General features: G+C 43.7%; 1 protein-coding gene across 3 annotated transcripts in view; it reads left to right on the top strand.

Moving 5' to 3' along the window:
- The window catches only part of KMT2D (lysine methyltransferase 2D), a 2224302-nt gene that overhangs the window by 1156548 nt on the left and 1043156 nt on the right, over positions 1–24598 (top strand). The window lies entirely within an intron of this gene.

A 24598-nucleotide genomic window follows, 5' to 3' on the forward strand; every position in this document is an offset into this window, starting at 1 on the left:
CTTAAATACCTCACTCTTAAGACTGCTTTCCTAATAGCTATCACCTCCATTAGGAGAGTAAGTGAACTACAGGCTCTTTCTGTACTAGACCCCTTCGTATCAGTTCACAAGGATAAGGTGGTTCTCCGCACACACCCAAGGTTTGCACCAAAATTCATCTCCAAATTTCATGTAAACCAATCTATAGAACTACCAACGTTCTTTCAAAACCCTTCCAGCTTGGGAGAAAAAAGTCTGCATACACTAGATGTACGCAGAGCTGTCATGTTCTACATGGAAAGAACCAGATCACTGAGAAAGACTAATCAGTTCTTTGTCTCGGTGGCAGCAGGAAGAGAAGGAGATGCCGTCTCTAAGTCCACTATATCTAGATGGATTGTACAATGCATCACTCTCTGTTACACTCTTGCTAAGAGAGAACTACCCTTCAAGCCAAGAGCACATTCCACTCGAGGCACTGGGGCTTCCATAGCATTCATTGCAAATGTTCCCCTTGAGTCCATCTGCAAAGCGGCTACCTGGAGTTCTGTGCACACCTTTACAAAACACTACTGTCTAGATGCACACTCTAGATCTGACTCCCAGGTGGGGCAGGCAGTATTAAGACCTCTTTTCTCTACTGTTCCTTCTCATAACCCACCGCCAACTCCGGGTACTGCTCGCTAGTCTATGCACAGCATGTGATTCTAAGCAGATTAACAAACATCAGAAGACAATGCATTACTTACCGTAAAAGCATTTCTGATGGTTGTATCTGCTTAGATTCACATGCGCCCGCCCTTCCTCCCCGCTCGGATGGAAGGAACATAGACATCCTCTACTATATTTCTCTCTTTTCTGTACTCACTCACGTCTAGAAGGCTCCCTCAGGGCAGAAAAATACAAACAGAGGGACCTCGACGCGTGAGGGATTGTGGGTACAACGCACGTCACTATAGGGATAGTGTTACAGACACGCCTTGTCGACGTCCCCTTTTCGACTACGAAAAACAAAATGCAATACTCCGCAGTGACCACTGGATGTCGGACCTATGCACAGCATGTGAATCTAAGCAGATACAACCATCAGAAATGCTTTTACGGTAAGTAATGCATTGTCATATATAATTCAGTTTTAATACAAAAACTTTTGTTTCTCATTAATTAGGTTGAGGCCATTTAATTTTTTTCTTTGGCGAGTGATGCTTTATTGAAGCTCTTGTCTCCATAAATCTTTTTGAAGATCCTGTCCAAGAATAGTACCATACATCTGATCATCGTTTGGGCGGTTCCCCCATACAAATGGGCCCACCATTTGTCGGGGTCAGTACCTGCAATGTTCTTTTCGTTTCTTGTATAAAACCAGGGTTCGCTCCGTTATAAGCTCTGTACAATAGTGTCAAGTGGTGTAAAGTTTCTTAATGGAGGTTACATAGTCTGCAGTTCTTGTCCTTCACCTGCCCTCCATAGCAAAACCGCACAGTTTTTGTTCGAAGGATGTTATGGCGGAATCTTAAGTAGGTGTTGCAAAAAGAGGGGGACGGGTACTTCCTCAAGACTGCTGGAAATACATTTAGTTTGCTGTTAAGTGTCTCTGATAAGTTGTTTTTTTATGAAGATCTTTTTTTCCTCTGTCACTACCCATCAGGCCCGACTGGATCAAAATTTCTTTATAGTTAGTCGATCATTCAAAGTCCATTCACATGATCCGGCACCCCATTTTTTGATATCATACTGGCGGGGGGGAGCAATTCCAGGAGTTTAATTTGCCAAAATGTGAGAGTGATTTAAAGATGATCCTTGCGTGTATGTATATTAAGCCAAGCTCGTGTCTTAGTTTCAATGCGGTTGCCAAATTCCATACCCAACAATAGTTTCCAAAACCTGCTTGCACACCTTTGCCATATATCACCAGATATGCCTAAACCAGCTTCGCCACCATAGGTTAGAGCGGGCACCACCTTCTGATTTTAAAATGTGATCAATGGCAAGAGCAAGAATTTGCTGTATTTTCTTGCAAGAACCATACCCTGAGCTGTTAATTGGTCAGTTTTCATAATTAAGTTTGCTGTCCATGCTGACTCTGTTCTACTAGCACAGATCCCTGTAGTGGAGACAAGGTCCCCGTGTGAGCTGGACTGTTTTTGCTGTTTATGCTGGCCAGAACAGTATCTCTGAGTAACTGTGGACGCCCTTCCAGCTGAGCATTAATAACACATTCTCATGGTCGGAGAGTTCTGCAGGGCGTAGCCGGTAAGCCCAGTTGTTTACACGTGCTGATTTATTGAGATCTCTGCACTATTGACGTGGGCAGTAGCAGAAGACTGTTGGAGGAGAGCTTTGATCCTGCTGCGCCGCTGGCACCCTTATGCCTTGAGAAACATTATTGAAACTTTGTTTTTAAAGGACTGCTCATAAGTGAAGAAATTGATTTTTCGGGACATGCTTGCTCCCAAACGAAAAACTCTACTTTGATGTGCTATACTTGTGCCATCTATTTTACCAGTAAGAAGAGAACTTGTATTTGGGAAAACGCAGTACCCCATATAACCTCGACATCGGAGGAATTTAATCTGTCACTTGTAATTTTATTGTTGGTCACTGGGGAGAGGGGGAGTGGACTAAGGCTGCTTCTCAAGCCATCGGGCGTTCCTAGGACGGCAAATAATGATGTATTTATTTTTTATGTGGTTTTGGCTTTTATAAATGACTCATGTGCTATATTGGATTCATATTTGCCTTTGTATGCTACATTATGTTAAGGAAAATACCACCCAGGTGCTGCGAGGCTTGCTCTCCCCGTGGGGGCATTAACCCATTGCTTGGGCTTTGTTTGCACAGAGTTTCTGCTGTCTTTTAAAATCCTTGTGTGCTGGTTATTTACTTGAAGACCATAAGGAATTATTACTCTTTCCAACACTGATATCTTGTAGAGCTCACAGTGCGCCTTACTTGATATTTTTATATAATGTGGGGTGATATTGTTTGCCTCCTCCTTTGCTAATTTACAATATTGGCACAGGGTACTTTTGGGGATAATTTTAATTGGAGGTTCCTCCTTTTCCCTGATTACTTATACTTTTAGTGCTTTTAATTTTTAAATAATGCCGGCACTGAGAAGGGGTTTTGGATCTGTGGAGGTTCAGGAGCCTAACGAGATGGATGCACAGCAGATGTCTATACTAGGGGGTTGGGGTGAGATGAAGGTTTTTATGGAAGAGGTGATATGCTCTGTTGCATCTAAAACCCTAAATCGGGAAGGTTGTAAAAACTTTACCCCAGCAGACCCCGCAAGGGTGAGTGAGGCTGAGTCTTCGCTACTCATGATGCGTACATCAGTTTCCAGTTAAGAACTTAAGCATTTAGAAAAATTGGATGTAATACCTAAAGAGGCACCATTAGTAAATCTGGGCCTTTAGGTAGTAGGTACGAACTTTCCAATGCAGAATGTTTACAGGAAAGCATCTCAGGCCTTAAAAGGGTGGTGGGTTTCCATTAATCCACTCCCCTACAGGAGGCTCACTTAAGAAGAAATGTGAAGGAAAAATGCCTCCCATTTTCCGATTCCTTTAATGATCGAGCGGTGGACTGTGTTAATGAGAGGCGCTTTCCTCTTTCCCCTGGGGTGTATATATTTGGGAACACTAACCATGACATGAGACTTATCCCAAAATCATTGGATTTAACAAACAGGATAGGATTTGTCGACCAGCGGAAAGGGACGGTGACCCTATGTAGGAAAAAACTTAACCTGGGAGTCGGTGGTAAAGATTTAGATGACTCATTTATGCAAATGGCGGATGCAACGGCAGACCTACTTAAAGAAATTATCGACTTGGAGATACCTATAGGGTTTTCTCTTCCCAATCAGAAGGCGTGGAGGAGTCTCTCAGAAGGGGCGGTTATTCGAGAAGCATTAAAAACTACAAATAAAAATGCGCGGAGTCTGCTGCAGAGTCTTTTGGTTGCGAGAGGACTCTACAGCTTTTGCTCCTGAACCCTGTGAGGACCTGCTTCTTGTCCTATTTTTGTTTCACCTGCTTCCACCTGGTGCCTTTAAAATACCCAGAAGACCGCGGAGCAGCCGCGGAGTCTGCTGCAGTGTCTTTTGGTCTTTAGGCTCTGCAGGCTCCGCGGCGCCCCCCCCAGAAAATCCACCTACTGAATCATTCAAAGACATTTAAAACCTCGCAGGTGACCTGCCTCTCATCACGAGCTGAACGAGCTGAACAGATTGTCCCGCTGTCTTTGGCGGCAACCCACTGCTGAACAAGACACAAACATCTGATCCCAACCAATTAATAACATCCTGGTGAGCCACTCACCTTCCCAGCGAAGACAAATCCTCCCCCTTTCCAACAACCATCGGTATGGATTGCCACATACACCCAAAGCACCGCTGCCTGCCCCGCGGGAATTCAACGCCGTGACAGGCTCCCCGACTCCCACTTACCCACGCTCTGCATCACTGACGCCGAATTTGCTGATCGACTCTCCGCTTGAGCCCCGTCGCGACCGCTGACAGCTGCGCTGTCCCCTCATGTGCCCGCATCGGCTGGCCTGGAGCTGCGCGACTCCCCTCTGACGCCGGAGCCTGCTTGTGCCTGGCGTACACGCGCCTCCACTCCACCTGACACCAAACAGAGTCCTCTGCTGCTCGTGCTTTTGCGGCCCCGCTCTCCCACTCAACGTGCTGACTCCCGGCACCCACAGCTGTACAGCAGCCCCATAACGCCCTATACCAGCTCGTCAGGACTCCGACGAAGAAAGAAATAGCACAACCGACCTTGGCTGAACGCCACAAAGAGCAATCTGAAAGCAGCACCCGCCCCAGCAAACAGGCAAACGCGCGGCGCAGCAGACACTCGTCCTCCTACCCAATTTCGCAGTAAATGCTGCCCTAAAAATGCTTTTATTCAAAACCCCCTCCTTTTTAACTATATAAAAAGCGGGGGGAAAAAAAATAAATCTCCCCGCCTCACCCCCTAGACCCCGAACATTACAACACCAAAAGAACAGTCCCAACAGAACAGAAAGAATATACGTCAACGCCCCAGTCGACTAATCGAAATCTACAACAGACAAACTGTAACTCGACTTACTGCAGAAAACCGTGAAGAACAAACATCTATCTACGCCTACCGATCAGGAGCCCGAAAAGGTTCGACCCTTGGATCCTGATCTGATTTCTACCGACTAACTGAAGTCTGTAATAGACTACCTCCAACTCTACCTACCGCAGAAAATCGTAAAGAGCAAACATCTGCCTACCTTCGCTGATCAGGAGACCGAAAGGGTTCGCCCCTTGGATCCTGAAACCTCAACCCTAACCGCTCCAGAGAAACAAAACGATCATACAACCTCATACCATTCGCCGATCAGGAAACCGAAAGGGTCCCGCCCTTGGATCCTGAAAGCGCAACTTGATCCTCTACAGAAGATCGAAACGAAGATACACCAGCGCAGCCTCGCTGATCAGGAGACCGAAAGGGTTCGGCCCTTGGATCCTGAAAGCGAACTCCAAAAAAAAAAAAAAAATCGCGGAAGACCGCAACGAACATACATCTGTGCACCCTCATCGATCGGGAGACCGACAGGATACGACCCTTGAATCTCAAACGACACACCATCTAACCCAGCTCAATCTAGTACAGTAAGCTGCATAGAACCCTACTCTCGGCCCCAAAACAACTTGACCGCACCAAATACCAAAACGTTTGAATTAGACAAAGACAACAGCAGCAAGCCCTAACCAGGGGGCCAGTACTCTGAGAAACCAAATAGGAACCTCCCAAAACTTAAGTTTAGCAAACTACAACCGGGAAACAATGACAACAATTCGCACCAATAAACAACACCCAACTCAACGCCCAAAAACAAGACAAACAACCAAGACCGCGATCGCTAACACCACGGAACAAGATTCACTACAGCTAACACTGGAACAATCCTTCAAGAAAGTGACATTGTACAAAGAAATCCCATAGTCCCTGACACAGAATTCACATTCTAAACAGAACTCAGAAGACATCAGAGACCAAAATCTAGAAACTGTTAATCCCACTGTGACATCCCCCCGACTATTAGTGGAGTCACACAGTACAGTAGAAAATCAGCAACTTATCTCAACTGGGCTAAATAGCCCGGACATTAAACCTCAAGCTCAGAATCCAACTACAAAAACTGGACAACCCACCATGTCCGTACCATCATTACCGGCTCTCCAACTCGAACTTGAACAGCAACTGATCAATCCTTCAAGTGTTCTGAACACAAACCACCAGCCCACAAAACAAGATCCTTCAAACAACGTGATACAAGACACCCTGACAAATCTTATAACCAGCAACAAAGAACCCATGGAACTTACAACCAAACAGTTGCAGACAACCACAAAACAGGAATTAACACCGGACAAACAAATCCGAAATCAGCAATCCATGGAATCGAAGAAACCACACGAAATAGATAGCAATCCTCAGGAAATTGCTAATAATCAAGAACCAAAACACACAGCTGACCCTGTCGGCTTCAAGCCAACCTCAAACTGCCAACAAACTGAACGAACACAAGACTTAACTACAAAATCAGCAGCTCCAACACCAGACCAACAGAAGCAAAAAGAAAAAGCAAGATTAGCACGACTTGCGTGGCTTAAAACCCACAACTCTGTTAAATCCACCAGCACAGTGGAACCAATAACATCCAAAACAAGAAACAAACTGGCAAAACTATCACTGGACATTACCGAAATTGAGTCAATCATGACTACTGCAGAAAAAAGAAAGAAGTATTTGGAGACCTAACGGAAGCAAATCAAATGCAATCAACATCAACACCATGTATCCCCTATGGAAACCAAAACAAGCAGATGAAAAAAGAACGGCAACCAGAATTGGATGAACGTAAAACTGTCCCATCACGATTCAACTATGACTCGGATGAATCCTACTATACCCCAGACCCAATAATCAAGAACCAAAAACCAAAAGACCTCCAACAGAAAAACGACAACCACGAACAAGCTGAAGAATATACACACCCAAGAATCCCAACAACAATGTTAGATTTGCAAAATATGCTCATCGCAACACTCTCCCAGTCGATGATCCCCTTCTTGAAACTACATGAAGATTTGAAAGATTCAATAAAAGATAAAGCGACCCTTCTAGCGCTAATCCATTGAAAACAGATACACATCGAACATTTTGTCTCGACAGTGGAATCAAGACTGACAATAGAAGCAGACGAGACACACCGGTGGCAACAAAGACTAGCTGAGATCGCAAGAGGAGACCGACAAGAGAAAACAAAACTTACAGGAGAACTATTACAGATGCTCAAATAACACCATCATCAGCAAGCAACCAGACCAAACGACCAACGGCTACAAAGCCCGCCGTTTCTAAAATCGCCACAATGTCCAACGCAGACACAACAACTACCTGAAACCACCTCGGACCTTGCCCAACAAATACCAAAAGAACCGAGTCAAAATATTACTAACAAAAAAACAGAAACCATTACCCCAAGCAACATAACAAAGAATCCAAATGAAAACTTTCAGATTTTCGAAAAAGAAAAAACAACAAATGAAATAAAATGCACCCAACAGAAAAACAACAAAAAACGACAAACGGGCTTGCGAGCGTTTCTAAGAAATATAAACCAGAACACCCAAATTGCTCAACAATCAAAGAAGAAACTACCAGTTGCCAACACACAAAGTATTCAAGTTCAGCTAGCCCAGACAAAACCCAAATTAGCGCAACCTATCCCGCCACAATCGCCGATCGACGAGGAATTGCTCAACATGACCACCCATGAAGAACAACCATCAGAAAACAATCAACAGTCTTCGCAACCAATAATCCAGACGAGTTACATAATAATCGACGAATACGCCTCAATCCTTGACCAACAATCGAAACAAAATCAAGACAACTCTACTGTACTCTCCCTAGAAGAAATCTCAATGATCTCAATGGAAAACATCTCAACAACCACAACCAGAGATGAAGCCTACGACCCCATCTTGTCGATCTCGATAACAACAACACCACAAGACTCCAGTCGACACAGCCAGATCCGACCAACATTTGTCAATCCACTACGACAAAATGAAATATATGAAATCCACATTGAAAATGCAAATAAAAACCTGGAACCGGTAATTCTAAATAGAACAAACCTACTACGCCTTTTTGGCGTAATAACTCGCCTGAACAAACTCACAACAAAAGACATTGCTCTGATAACCTTTAAAGACGATCGAAACTTGGACAAGATCGTCATAGAGCTCCCGGACCCCAATAACCAAGAACTCATATCAAAATGAAGACAATTACACAAATTGGGCTTCTCATGCTGGCCCTCAACATTCACAAGAATACCAAGCAAACCAAAATATAAAGCAACAGCAAGTTACGAAGGAAAAAACATTGACCAAAGGAAACAAAAACAGGCAACTGAGGATAGATACTCAAATCGTGCCTCAGAAGAAGCAGACTCAAACAGAAATAACAAACCCAACAGAACAAGCTTTGAAACTCCTTCATCAGACATTGCATCTATAGAAGACTCAATAAGAAGCCAACGACCAGACAGAGATGCCCACGCAATTAGAAGAATCTATGACTTCGAAAACACCTTTTTAGAAACAGAATCTACAGAATACTCAATGAACTCAAACTCATAACAATTAACGAGCTATGGATTTAGGTGGTCATTGTGCTCATGGAACACCAGAGGAAATCTACATCTATTCACGGATACAGCCGCTGAACTAGAGCAATACCAATTCATATGCCTCCAAGAAACCTGGCTCAGCGATCCACCGGCATGCAATGGTTTTATCACATTCCTAAACCCAGCTATCGTACAAAACAAGGAAGACCTGCTTCAGGCTTACTCACCCTAATCAAGATAAACCCTCACAGCACAGCAATACTCTCCGAGAACATAAACCCTTGGACTCAACTGACCACAATAATATGTACAAAAAACCAGCAAAAAACAATTCAACAATCCTAATCCTAAACCTCTATTGGAACCCACTAGCAATATCAACAGATACGTTCCTAGACGGAGTTTTCATCTCAATCGATGAGGCCACAACTAAATACCCGTCATCGGAAATAATATGTGGCGATCTGAACATCAAGTTATATGATAAGAACGGTGGCCTCTTAAAGCACTCAGATTTATCGGCAAATGCAAAGAGATGGATAAAAGTAACCACGATACGCAACCTACTCCTTCTAAGTCAAGGGAACACTTCGAAATCCTATACACCAACATGGAGCAGCGGTCCATCCCATGCATTCATCGATTATATATTTCTATCTGAAAAACGTCACCAATCAGTCACAAACGTGCAGACGATATTAACAGACAGGAGCGACCACAATCAACTTACCGCCCACTCTGAAGCGACACTGGAAAAAATAGTCAGCATTACCATCTCCTCTATTAGAACTAAACGGAACAACAACAAGACTGAGAATCCCACAAGCATCCTTAGCCTCATTACCGGAAAAATTCCTACAGGCAAGTCTGACAAATGCTCTAAAAATCGACTACGAATGGATCCTAATTCCGTTCCGACAAACCAGTAAAAATCGCCCGCAGAAAGACCATCGACATCCCTACAACCAAGAAATTGCCGAAAGGAAAAAAGCCTTAAACCGAACAATAAGACAGTTAAAGAAAACTCGAGCTCTCAAACCAGATTAAAATTCTGAAAAACAACCATCGAAACTGGACTAAATCACAAAAAAGTCTCATTCAGCAAGCAGATGCAGAAAACATATTGAAAATCCACAAATCCCACAATACAAAAGAACTTTGGAACTTACTCAATGACAATCAACAAAAACAGCACAAGCTTACAGCTAATGTAACCCAAGAAAAATGGATAACGCACTTTACTACCATTTACGCACCACGAGAAACAGATCAACAGAATACACAGCCCACAACAGACCCAACATGGAAAGTACACGCAGAATTTGAAGATTTCATCCTCTTGATTAACAAACTCAATACTTCTAGAGCACCAGGCCCAGATGGACTATCCAATGCCATAATCAAAGAAGATCCTAACGCTTGGGCAAGCCTCCTATGCCACATCACAAAACTGATCAATAAACTGCACAGAATACCAAACTCCTGGAGAACAGCAGTAATTGTACCAATCCACAAACAAGGCCCTAGAGAAGACCCCCAAAACTTCCGACCGATCGCTCTGCTCGATCCGCTAGGAAAACTATTCGCAGCAGTACTTCTAAACCAACTCACCGCGTGGGCCATAAAAAACAATAAATTCTCGACCAGACAAACAGGATTCACGGCCAATGTTGGAACAAACCTCAACCTGATATTACTACAAGTAATTAAACATGAAGCTATCAACTCCAACTCGACAATCTACGCAGCATTTATTGACCTAAAAATGGCTTTTGACGCAATCTCACGCGAAAAACTATGGTCGAAACTTAGAACATGGAACTGTCCACCTGATATCCTAGAACCGATTATTCTGCTGTATTCAAAAACCACGATAAAAGTTAGATTGTCGAGACAAGGAGCTACAACATCTGCCATACCAACAGAAAATGGACTTAAACAAGGCTGTCCTCTCGCAGCGACACTCTACAACTTGTTCACTGCTGATATCGAAGAACATCTAAAATCACATAAAACCAATCCCCCCAAAATCAACTCGATCCCAGTCATGGCATACGCCGATGACATGGTGTTACTAGACAAAACACCGACTGGGTTACAAACGACACTGGCAGACCTAAGCCATTACATGAAAAAAAAACGAACTAACGATCAATACGGAAAAAACAAAGACAATGACTCTCACCAAACCACTAAAAAAAAGAACAAACCAGCGTATCTTTACGATCAACAATGTCGAAATAGAAAATGTTACTTCGTTCAAATACCTAGGCATCACAATAAACCAGTCAAAATCAGAAGAGCAGTGGATAGACAAAATCGAACAAACATCTCAAACGCTATCAAGACAAGGCTGCCTACTTCACAGAAAATACGGCAAGTTCTCCTTCAAGCCAATTATCTCCTACTACAGACACAAGTACATTCCGATTCTGACCTACGGTACTGAAGCAATGTTGAACGCTCAGAGAGTCAACTGGACAAAATATGAAGCAGCTTTCTGGCGCAAAGTCCTTCGACTCCCGCAAACATTTCCAATGCCAAGAATACGCTATGAATTGGCAACTCAATCAATTGAATCAGTCGTACAATGGAAAAGACTAGATATTTTTCGCAAAATACTGACAGATGGGAAAACTCCAGCAATTCAAATACTGCGACATAAAGAAAACACCTTCAATACGACAATATTGCAAAAATGGAAAGATACAATGAGAAAAGAAATGGATAGTGAAAATATCACAGAAGAACTGCTTATACTTCGTCCACAACACGCAAAAACAAAACTGCTGCACAACGACTGGATAAAGACCATCCAACAAAAAAATACCTACAAACAGAATCTACATTGCACAAAAGACAATAGGAGAATCCACGAACCACCAGCCTACCTGCAAACCTTCCCAGACCAAACCATTCGAACAACATTTCTAAAAATTCGCCTAAACATTCTTCCTACAAAAGCATACCTATCTACAAAAAGACAGATCAAGCACGAAGACAACTACTGCAGGTTCTGCAAAGACCAAAAAATCGAGGAAACCATATTCCACCTCGTCATGGAATGTAATGAACTCGCCTCACAACGCAAAGAATTCGGTGCTTTTTTTCAACTTTCATCGACACATGTGTACGCAAGAAAGATGGACCGCTCTCCTCAGCGGCCACAACAACAAGTACACTTACACAATTGCTCTCTTCCTATCTTCTATACTCGAACTAAACAAAATTAAAAAAGCCAATCCAACTCAAGCAAATGATGAAAAAGTTTTCAAATAAACTACAGCATCAAAAAAAAAAAAATTGCTACTCATTTAGGGGATAAAGAGAATTAACCCATAGTCTTTGGCCAAGAGAAAGTTAACTTGGCCATTAGTGTGAAAGATGGAGGAACTCAAACAGAAGGTGGGGAGGGGTGTAAAGGTGGATAGAGCAACAGACTCTGATCAGGAGATAACATAAAGCCAATCTATACCCCCAGGCAGATATAAGCATCAATCCCCCATTAATAGGGTTGGGGGAGACTATTTCCTTCCCCTCCTGTCCAATTTACACCTCAGCCTGAACTTGGCCCTCAAAACTTTGGGTGAGACACAGGACATTTTGGCCTGTTCTTTGGTGGGCAATCAACCTTCAATGAGTTAACTACGTCTGGCTTTTTTGGAGGGTCTTGTGGAAGGAAAAATGAAGATCGACCAAAATATTAAAGAGGCTAATAGATTTGATACACTAAGAGGGGAACAAAATACTAGGCTGTCCACTATGGATGCCAAAATCGCCACACTCTTGGAATTTATGATCTCAGGGGAACGACCTGCCCCATCCTACAGAGGGTGAAGAGCGGAAGAAAATCTATATCCAGGGGGAAATAGAGGGGAGAATATTCCGCAGCAAGTGATTTCTAGGGCTCCTGATAGCGCAACCCCGCTCTTAGATGTGATGTAACAATAGAGGCTGAGACTGATCCTATTGAGGAATTTACTAATAAAGGGGGGGTGCCTGAATATCAGCAGTAAATAATCTGATGTTCATCGGACTCCTCCTAAAAAAAAAAAAAAAAAAAAAAAGGGACAAAGCTTAAGCAGAAAACAAAACACATTAGGAAAATAAGTGACCAATCTTACGAGGAAACCCCTCCTTCTCCTAGTTCTCAAAGACTGGGAGAATCACCCCGCAATATATCCAACTACGATATTAATGAGGTGCCCCATTCGCAAATGGAAAAAATTTTTTTAAAAAGGGGCCGGGATGCTTAAGAAAACCAAATATATGCTCAATATTAAAAATAAGGGAAGGAATTAGAATCTTAAAGCGATTAGAAATCTACCAGCTCAAGAGGAGCAACCAAAAGTGTTAAATACTGGTATGGTCACCCTTAGTTTTGAGGGGTGAAAGGTCCGAGGAGGGCCTTCCCACAGGGAGAGAGTACTCTACTGGGAAAGATAAACAAACACTGGATATTAGAGATGAAATTCAACACAGGGCTGGGGAAGACCGTCCCCAAACTAAGATGACGGCCTTTGGGAAAATAGTTAGCACTAAGCATGCTAGAATTTCCGCAGGTACTCAACAACTGGGTCCTCTTCCACTGCTGAGCCCCCAATTTTTTGTCCCTGTAGACAGTGCTACTCACCCGAGTAGAATACAGACTAGTGGACCACAGCCTACGGTCAATAAACAGGGTGGGCTGACTTCTACCAATAATACACCAAAGAATTTAACAAGTACACAGGGTGCTAACATGAAGGAGCTACCGATAGCCAAATTAATAACATCTAATCTGGGAAATAATATGGAGCGGGCAGTTGCTGAACGACCAGTTATGTTGAGTAATACTGGAAAAATTATTGGCTGGATTAATAACAAGGCTGCCCAAGTGGCCAACCTGAACAGAACTAATTTGTTCAACATCTTTAAAAAAATCCTTCTACACCGCTCTGACTGATATATATGCAATAGCTCTTCCAGGTCATAACAATCTTCGCATGGCAAGTAGCTTCCATTCAGAGATGGCGGTCGATATGGTCAGAGCTCAAGAAAAAAAATCTTGAGTCTTTGGGATATGGCTTGTTCACACTAGCTAATGCTAACGAGGCGGATAATTTCCTGGCATATAAGGAACCAGTGAATATTCCAACGGCACAAACTATACACTTGGGCTCCAACTCATCTACAAATTCTGTACCGGTCCTGAACCTGATTTCTAGTTTGTTAAATAACGGTCAATGCTGGTCTTGGTTGGGGCCAGCTCTCAAAACCCTAGAGACACTTAGACAGGGTCCAGGATGTCCCTGACATGATTGAGTTCTCATGGAATATGTGTGGCAGTATGAACTTGAACACATTTTTGACAAAACATTCGATTTATACCCTCCCACGTATTTACTTATTTCAGAAAACTCTGATGGTTGATCAACCATATATGGAAGGCTCCTATACTTTTTCCCCATCCTGCCTCAAAGGGAATAGCGGGTAGGCTGAGTGGGGGTCTGACCATCGCTGTCTATTGCAACCTAGGGTTCAGGTGCAGAGTGGTCCATAGTAGTGATTGGCTCTTGGGGATTGTATTGGTTTCGGAGAAAGTATTCAAGACATTTTTACTGTTGAATCTTTACGGGAACCCCTTGAAAGTGCCTTTCGACCAAGTGGAGGAGACACTTTGTGATGTTTTGGAAGATAGGTGTGAGAAGGGATTTGGTGATCGTATTGTGATGGGAGATTTTAATTCCCTTTGTGCTGAGGGTACCATTTTGAATGAAAGGGGGGCTATCCCTAAGGTGTCCTACCCCACCCTTAGCAGGGGGATGCGATGGGATAAATTCCTGGAGACATGGGACTTGGGGATGTTGGACTATCCATTTAATTTGGATCTGCCTAAATATACGTGGAAGAGGGGCTCTAATGGCTCTAGGATTGATTTCTTCCATGTATTTAATGGATGGAAGCAAATTTGTGGCAATTTGACCCATATAGATACGTATTTGGGTGACCACATCCCTTTACTTTTTACCCCGACTATGACCGTTCCCAGTATTCAAGTAAGACCAGAGTATATGGGTTTCATTGATAAGCCAAGGAAAAAGGGTCAGTTGGAATAGGAATACTGTTAAGAGATTTAACACCTGCATCTGACTAATGCTGCTCACTTGAATTTAGGGGTTGGGGTTCACAAATTTGGGGGGAATTTGTATAATAACATCTTGCTGTCTTGGGCCTACAAAATTAGTAAGGTGAGGGGGACATCCCGCTCGTAAACCTGAGAACATCAACTGGGATTCTAGATTTTATAATTCCAAACTTAAGAAACGGGGGGGATCTGATGAGTCTTAAAAAAATATTTTCTTCTGCTCAATCAGTCACAGGCTTTGAAGATTATCTTGAGACATAAACATTTGGTCAAATCACTGAACAGGGACCAATATTTGAAAGTCCACCAGCAGATGATGGAAAATGTATGTAATGGCATGGATGTAAAATTTTGGGCGACTGTTAACAGAACCTTAGCTCCTGCTAGGGACAGACTAGACTGCCCGATCCAAGCTGAGGACTGGTGTACTTTTTATATGAACAAATTTGCGCTGCCTGAAAAATTTGCCACGCGGTTAGACATGGATTCGGGGCCACTGGTTAAGGGAGGGTGCTCCAGGGACTTTGAAGATATTATCTGGGCCATTAATAAACTTAAGCCACCCAGAGGGCCAGGCCCTGACGGAATTACGCCATTTGTCATTAAGGCGGCATCGGCGATGTGGGTGAATTTATTGAAACCCATATTTGATTACATCTTTGACACCCATACAGTCCCGGAATCTTGGGTACAATGTATCATTGTGCCGATTTCTAAAAAGGGAGACATTTTAAATCTGAGCTATTACAGACCTATAATGCTCATAGATGCGGCTAGCAAGGTCTTTGGTATTTTGCTCTTAAGAAACCTCAATAAAGTAGTCTCAGGGACAATTCATGTCTTAGTAAATTTCAAGTGGGGTTCAGAAAAGAGCTGGGAACCAACTTGAATGGCATTATTTTGGCTCATATAAGAGATTATGTACACCAGTCCAATATAGGAGAGGTCTTTATAGCATCCCTAGACCTCTCCAATGCTTTTGCTGGGGTTATAAGAGCAAGACTATGGTCAATGATGTTGGCCCTGAAGATCCCCCTCAAGATTGTTCAGATCCTGGCCCTTCTCCATACAAATACCTCTGTTAGTGTTCATTTGTCCAAAGAGGGTGCTTTGTCTGGGTAATTGCCACATATGTGGGGGTTAAGCAGGGCTGTTCGCTCGCCCCAGTTCTCTTCAACCTATACATGTGCGATGTGGAGTGCATGTGGCAGGGTCCTTCCATCGCTCCGGCTAAGTTGGGGAACATGCGGGTGGAGTGGATGGCTTTTGCAGACAAATTTATCCTATTAGACTGCACTCCTCACAGATTTAGGAGAAAGATGCATTTTTTTTATCAATATGCAATGGCGAACAACTTTTTGCCAAATGCATCCAAATCCCGGATGTTGGTATTTTCGAAAAAAAGACCATGGGAGATGAACTGGTAGAACAGGTCCAGGCCATTAGTTATCTAGGCTATAATCTCACAAATGGGGTCAGCTTAAAATCTTGGAAACAGAGCCTCGACGAGAAGGCGGCCAAATTCAGATCTCAAATGAAATTTTATGAAAGTTAGGGTATGTACATTTTCAGTGCTACCATTAAGGCGATTTTACATCGCCAAATGTAAGCCAATTTTTCTTTATGGCCTTGACATCTGTACTCATGATATGAGTTTGGCTCTTAATACTATTCAGGGGAAACTGTGGAAAGAACTCAGTTTATCCATGGCAGTCCTCAACGCAGTCATCCGTTGAGAGCTGTGTCTCATATTACTTAAAGCTAGATACTTTTGGAAACAACTTTCTGTATTTAGAAAAATAAGTGACCCGCCAACAAACACACTGTATGAAACATTGAGTGAGGTTGCCAGAACCAATTCCGCCACCTCCATCAGAAAATTCTGCTCTAACATGACTTAACTACTATCCTCTCTTGGCTTATGTGTAGAGTATCTTGTACAATGTCCAGGAATGGTGAAGAGGTTTTTATTTAGCGCAGATTGTGTGGAAACGGCCGATCGTGTAGACTCTTAATCTACTTATAAAGAATATGCAAACTTTGGCCATGCTCGGGAATGTGCCCCTTTTACCTGCAGCAGTTCCCTTGTGACAGGGCCAGATCCATCTACATGCGCTTTAGGCTTAATCAAATACAGACTCTTGAGAGGACTCAGCACTGGGGGCATAAAGGTGCGCCGGGTTTGGGCGCCCTTGATCTGCACTGTCGCTTTTGTGGAGATAGCAACTCCGCGGAGACACTTAAGCACTTAGTGTTCACTTGTCGCTACTTTGAGCCGCAGCGTGTCTTGACCCTTAATGATAGATTTGACAAGGAGTCTGAAGTATCTATATCTTTTTTGGAGCCGATGTGGCATTGAACATGTTTTTAGAAGGCATTATTAATGAACTGGTAAGAAAATGAACTTGGCAATGTAAGTGTTCTTCATTGATTTTTATATGAACTCTGTAGATCAGATTCATGAAATCTATTTAGTTATGATGAATTCTTCTGTCTTTTTGTAGCATATTGAAAGATTTTATGGATAATGTATTTTTATAATGTTAATGTGTTCTTATAATGTTGTACTGTTCTTTTTTTTCTAGTTCCATGTTGTGTAAGGTTTTTTGTAAGCTGAATACGCAACAATGAAAACAAATAAAACTAGCACAGATCCTTGATTCCAAATATTTGATGAAGCTTGTTGGAGTATTTGTGCTGGGTCTTCATACAAATTTTCTTTTTCTAGCGCCTGGATTTTGGATAATGAGAATTTCTGCTTTTTCTGCATTTATTTTCTGGTTGTTTGACATTACATATTCATGCAACGCATCTAACCTTTTTTGTAGACCTAAGGGAGTCCTATCCATCAAAACTAAGTTGTCTACATAGAATAATCAACCAGCAGGTTCACCATTGATTCTTGGCGGGCAAGATCTTTGGCGGGGCGAGATGGGGGAGCCGGTACATTTTGTACATCATTGATAAAAAAGTTGTACAGTAGGTATGCCAAGGGGCAACCCTGTTTTAAGCCCTTATTTGTTTTGATTTCTTTTGTAAGGCACCCATCTTTGTTCAACCTAACCTGCAGCGATGTTCCTGAATATAGATACTTTATCGCTGCCACAAGATCTTTTGGGCAGCCGCTATTCAACAGCTCTCTATTGAATCAAATGCCGCTTCCATATCAACACAGGCAACATATAGGCACTCCTTTGCTTTTAATGTTTTTGCCTTCAACAGGCTTAATATGAACAAGTTTAAGCCACAATATGTACCGTCACAAAGCCTGATTCTTTTGTCAAAGGACTTTGAACTTTTTATCCAGACCTTCAGGCGTCTTAGAAGAACTCCTGCAAAGACTTTCCCCAGAACGTCCAAAAAGGCGATAGGCCTATAATTCTGTGGGTTCAACCTATCGTCCCTTATAAAATTGGGCACTATGATCCCCTTTTTTCATGAAGAGGGGACTTTTCTCTGCATTAGAATTTCCTTAAAAAGGGTCATACAGAAGTCGTCCTTAAGTCAGGGGGCATTTGTTACATGGCATTTGTCATTCTGTCGGGACCAGGCGCGCGGAAAGCACTGGCTTTTGTAATGATGTTTATAATTGCTACTCTGTCCAGTGAGAGATCCCATAGACCTTTGGCCTGCAAGGTAACTGTGGGCTCGATGTTATAAGAGCCCGAAAATAGTTTCACAAAATGAGTCATCCACCCATACTCATTAATGGGATTAAGTTGGAGATCGCTGTTGCATCTCTACCACTCAAAAGGGCCCATAGGATCTTTCTGTTATTAGAGAGTACTGCTTGTAGCATTCTTTCCGAGTCCCTCTGGAAGAGGGTTGCTCTATGAGAAGCTACCCAATTCTGATAGTTTTGTTTCAAATTCTTTGTTTCCTTGAGCTTGTGTTGTCGATATGGAGCCCAGGCTTTTGACATCTTTACTTAATTGGGTCTTTCTTTTCGCCAAAATATAATCTTACTGGTGTATAGGTTTAAAAGGTTTGTTCTTGGGCTTGTTCTTATTCGCACTATCTTCTCTAAAAATCTACAAACACACTTCGTAGTTCACTCTATCCGGCTTGTTTGGAAGCCTACCTTCAAGGACGTTCCTCAGTCTCGGGATTGATTTTTGAGTGATGCGTAGCCTACCTCTATTTTGTTCCAGTTGTACATTATGAGGCCAGAATGATGAAAATCCTTTATTAGACATGGATGTTTGCGGTCTTCGACAGGTCAGAATCAGAGGATTGTGGTTGCTCTTATTAGAGTTCAAGTAGTGCCATGTGGGTGCTCCATCCCAGTCACCACTTGCCAGATTAGCATCTGGACATCTCTACTTTCGACTGCTTTGCACCATTCGGTTGCCCTCAACATTTTTTTGCTTCTCCAGCATGGGGTCTGGCATGACTTCACATGCCCATGAATATTCGCCGCCGTCGGGCTGGGAATCCTCGGTAAAGAAAAAAATCAGTTTGTTTCTTCTGAACCGTCTTCTTTTAACAACCAATCACTGGTCTCTGGGCCATACTGCCCCCAGCCAATGACTGCCCTCCACCGAAGCCGCTCCTCTGGCAGCCATCTTCAGATGTTTACCTCAGGTTCAAGTGTTGAGTCCTCGTGCTATAGCTCTCGAGCTTTTAATGCATTTTGCAATTTTTCTAAGAGTTTTGCTCTATTTTTTTCAGCCTCAAACTCCATCGATCCACCTTCTGATTAACTGGGACCCGTTTTTGGATTTATTTAGCGCCCCTCAATGGCAAATTTCATTGAGTTGTTTCTTGCAGGATTCCAGAAGCTTCAAGGCCTAAGCCGCGTGTACATGGCGGATGAGGAGGACTCAGCGCCTCCCGTCAAGGTTTGCCCCGGCTGCAACCTACGGAATGTCTTTTCGGGCGACGGACACTCCCTGTGCCTTTACTGTCTGCACTCGGACCCGACGCACGTGGAGGATGACACTGCGTCTTCTCAGGAGATGGTGCGCTGCACGCTCAACGACCGACGCAGGCGTCTCAACTAGCGGCTGTAGGCCAAGGCCCCTGCTCCGGGTGAGTCCCGGCAGCATGCATTCCCTGTCCAGAAGAAGAAAGTTGAGTGGTCTTCCAAGACCTTTGAGGGCGCCCCTCCTGCGGGGGCCCAACATAAGGCTAAGCACCGCGAGTCCACTTCCACCGGGAGCGCCGTTGCGACGGTCTCTGCGGCAGCCAGGGGAAGTAGTGTCTACAGCGCCTTCGACCACGAGCCAACTGTTAGGGAGAATTCTCAAAAATGTGCTAATTCCCTTCACTTTAGAGACCCCCCAGCAACTTTGCTGGATTTTGAGGACTTGATTATTTTACCTGGAGAGTGTGGCCCTCTTCTTTTTTTTTTTTTTTTTTTTTTTCCCCCCACTCTCGTATTTTGATATGTATTTTATCTGTGTTTTCGTTGGTTATGGAGTCTAACCAACTCCATAGGCATAGTCTTTTTCATTTGTGTCACAGAGCACCCTCGCTGCCGTGACACAGGAAAGCCTATCAGGCTTTCCCAAGGTTTACATATACCTTCTCTGGGATAAACTACTGTTTCCCAGAGTAAGTAAAGTGAAATTGACTTTATTAGTCCTGTACATTTCTAGACCCAGCACACACCCTATATAACTGGGGCCTGGGTCCAAAATACCTTCAGCTATCCCTCCGCAAATACCTCCCCTCTCGAGCGCTTCGCTCCTCTACCTCCAACTACCTCAGGGTCAGTCGTTTTTCAAAGAAACGAGCTGGGGGTAGAACCGTCTTCGGCTTGGGCCTCCCTCTGGAACAGCCTCCCTACCACTCTAAAACTTGAGGAGAACCATCTCCGGTTCCGGAAGCACCTCAAGACCTTCCTTTTTCTTCTGCCTTTGTTCCCCCTCTCCCCTGCTGATCTCTCTTGGCACCGTGCAGCTGGCCACCCTCTGTCATCTGGGCCCAGCTACCTGCTCACCCTGCCACCCTCCCGCACTGCCTCCGGGCCACCCCTTGCACTGGGGTCTCTATCTGTACCCATGCAACCCCCTCTTTTTTTCCTGCACTTATCAGACCTACCCTGTCTGCTGCCTTAAACCAAGCACTTGCAAATTGCTGGCTGCACTACCGCTGTTTGTTGCCTTTATTATTTATTGTTATTTATCGATCTGTCCTCTGCTTCACACTTTCCACTTCTCCCCTCTCCCAGGCACTTTTCCCCTCCCACTCTCCCGTGCACTTGCGCGTTCTCAATGTCAATGGGCCCAGTAAGATTGCTGTTTTGTTCTCCCCTGTTCTCCTCCCTTGCCATGTTGTGCTCTGAAACACTTGTGTACGAGCGCGATAGAATTAAAATATCAATATCAATAATAGTGTGCTGGAGAGGTTACTTAGTATTTCCCTATGTCTAGATAATCATATAACAGTCAAATGTTATCCTTTCCTCTCCGAATGGCTGGTTACAGTGGTTTTACAATGAACTACCTTGATTTTTCCCGACCGCAAACTATTCGTAGTTCCGTTAACATTAAATCGCGGGAGCCATGTTTTTCAAGATGGTGCCCAGCCATCATTGATAAAATGGTTCCCAGTTTTTTTTCGCAATGTCTTTGTGGAAAGGTCCTTCTAGAGTTTTTCTCTGCGCGCCTAACCAAGTTTGGTCTCTTTGGTAATTCGCCTTTGGCGGACTTCAGGAGTGAAGACCGCCTCTGGCGCCCGAGTGTCTGGGGTGGGCAAGAAGTGAGTGAGGTGCCTGAAACTCCCTGTGCTTAGTCTCCTAGGAGACCCGAATGTACTCTTTAATGATTGGCTGGCCTACTGTCCAGCAAGGACAGCCACCCTGGTGGGTGAGTGGCAGCTAGGCTGGAATGAATGGGAGAGAACTGAATAAAAGGCCAGTCTCTTGGCTTGGAAGGCAGAGTCGACCACTGGAACGAAGGGACCCGAAGAAGAGCTTGAAGAGGACGGCTGCTGCAACTCCTAGACCGTTGGTTTGCCGGGTGAAGCCCTGCTGCAGGTCCGAATCGCCAAGTTTGCATCGAAAGAGAAGACCTGCTAAGGACGACTTCTCTTTTGAGTTGGTGGGTCCAATCAACTCCAAAGTAAGCCACCTGGATACCCATCTCGGAGCTGGTTGAATTTCCTCAGAGTTGCTGCAGGAAACTGTGGGACCAGGGAGAGGGACGCCAGCTTGTGTGCGTTACTTACATCCACCGGAATTGAAGTTCGCCAGTTGCAAGCTTTTTGACCAGTCGGAGTGCAGTGCAGGAGTCCCCCGACGTCCTTCCTCTTGGCCCCACGACTGAGGCACAGAAACAGCGAGATCTGCAGGAACAGAAGTCATCAGCTGCATCTTTCTTCATTGTAAGGTACTGTGAAACAAGACTGAGAGTGCTTGCCTCTCGTGGTGTAAGTGCTTGAAACCTTTGCAACTCGCAGGCCTAATCAGCTTGTGACCCAACATATGATTCTTCTTACAAACTACTTCTGAGAACTTGTGCAGAGACTTAACCGTTTATTTACCAGAACCGCATCAAAGAAACCTTGAGAGTAAGTGTTTATTTGAACACCTGTGATTGTAGACCCCTGTGTAACATCATTACTGCTCACAGCCCCGCTTGAGAGAAGCCTGGCTGCTCAGCCCCGCTACCAAAACTGTGTAGTACAGATTTATACCAAAGGTTGGTTTGCCTACACCTGTAGTCCTGGTTATGTAGTGTTCCCGGAGGCTTATGCATACAAACTCTGCCTAACAATGAGCCTATGAATCCATGCCAGACCCATGCTGGAGACCAACACTTAAAGGTAACTAACTTGTTCCTTACATGAGGAATGGGTTAAAAGAGTTACTATGTAACCCCCCAGCATTCCACATAGGGTGCTGTGTGCTGGACCCATTAAGTAAAGGTAAGTAATACAGGGGTCATATTACGATTGTTGGGAACAGTAATTCACCCAAGAAAATTGAATTAAACCTTAAGAGAAGTCCAAGGGACTTCAGTGGCACTGCACCAAAGTTGCTGTGTGTCACATTGCAAAAGCAGATCCCTGTGGAGTTTACCAGATTCCATAAAACAGTAAGGAACATAGAAAATCATAATCGGGAAAACATGTGAGTGAGAAAAAGGTCCCACTCCGTAGTAATAATTAAACATCCCAGAGTCCAGCATAAGAGCAGATGGTCTCTAATGTTAAAGGAAATTGGCACAGAAATGAAAATTCTCCCTAACATTGAGGCCAAACACTGCCAATAGATTCATGGTGAACCCATCCCTCCATTCAGACCAACATTCTTTGGATTCACCAGGAGAAGGTAAAAAAAAAAATACAGGACCAGGCACATTGGCCATCGCTCCTGCTGCTACTAACAGGTCCCACTATTTGCAGAAATACTTGCATAAATGGGTTGAAATACTTGTCGCCTTGTCCTGCGTGCAGCTTTATCATCGCACTCTGGCTGGGTCTTTGAGTGATTTTGTCACTTGTAATATTTGTGCGACTTTCCTAACCTAACCTATTCACAACTGTAACTTCATGTGCCCCTGATAGCCACTTCCTTTTCTTTTTACATCCACAGCACTGTCTTTCTTTCTTAAATTACGTTATAAGGGTTCCATGTAATGTCGCCACAAAAATCTCGCCATGCAAAAATATCGCCGAAAAATTGCCTTTTTTTGTGGCGACACTATTGCATGGAACATGCGGGGTACACCCCCGCAACCCCCAAACATTTATTTTTTTACATATTTTTTTTTTTTGTTGCCCCTGTCCCCATATATATGGTCACCCATATAATGTCGCCGCGACCTTTTCCCGGCGATATTATTTACGGCGACCATATAAATGGGGATAATATTACCTGATACCGTTATAAGGCGCCTGTTCAAAGATTGCCAACCTACAATCTTACTGTCCGAAGCTTGTGGCCTCCATCTCCATGGAAACACCTGTCAACGTTGGAGAGATATAACAGTGCCCCAAAATGGCCACATGCAACTTGATGCTCTCAAGTGTTTTCCTTTAACAAGGGAGAGCCCGTTGCGGCACAGCATTTCTTTGATCTTGTATAGTCCGTATGACTGAGCAGGGTGTGCACGTTTAGTGCATCCTCCGGTGTGGTCCTCTGCCTGACCCCCACACCAACAACGTGCAGCGCTTCTCACCTGGGGCTTCCTGAGCTAATTCAAGCACTGCGGCCTCAGGGGACTGCTGGCATGGACCGGAGTCCTCACTTCACTGGATGCTTTGGGATAACCCCCTACAGACATAGCTTCCAGTTCGACACAGCAATTGTAATCACTGGAGGTTGTTGCCACTACGACCAGCTTGTCGCCAGTTGTTGGAGGTATGTTGGTAGATGCAGAGATGAAAAAGACACCAGTATAGGAACTGTAGGGATTTATTTTGTTATCTGAAGGGTTCTAGGCAGCGACCTCCTTACAACTCAACACAGCCAACTGAACTCTTGTAACCTGACCATAAAGGCAACTTTGTACTATGATATAACTTATTATAATGAAACAGAAATTAATACATGTAGTGCACTCCTAAAAGAGGGCAATTGGGAGACGGTGTTATGGTGATTAATAGTAGGTAATCGTCCTGTGCACTACCAAACTACTCTAGCTTTCCACCTTGTGCCATGCCCTGAATTTCTATCTTGCAGTTGTGGATCCAATTGGTTTTCAACAGTCAGTCTCTGCTGTTTTTGTAAAAATGTTTATAGCCAAGCATATTCTTTTTGTATTGTAATTGTATAGTGCAATATTCCTTGTTACTGTCACATTGCTTTAGAATTGTGCTTTTTCTGCACACTGCAATGTCTTCACTTTATTTTCT

Source organism: Ambystoma mexicanum, chromosome 3q (genome assembly GCF_040938575.1).
Source record: "Ambystoma mexicanum isolate Mex_15411 chromosome 3q, UKY_AmexF1_1, whole genome shotgun sequence".
NCBI lineage: Eukaryota > Metazoa > Chordata > Amphibia > Caudata > Ambystomatidae > Ambystoma > Ambystoma mexicanum.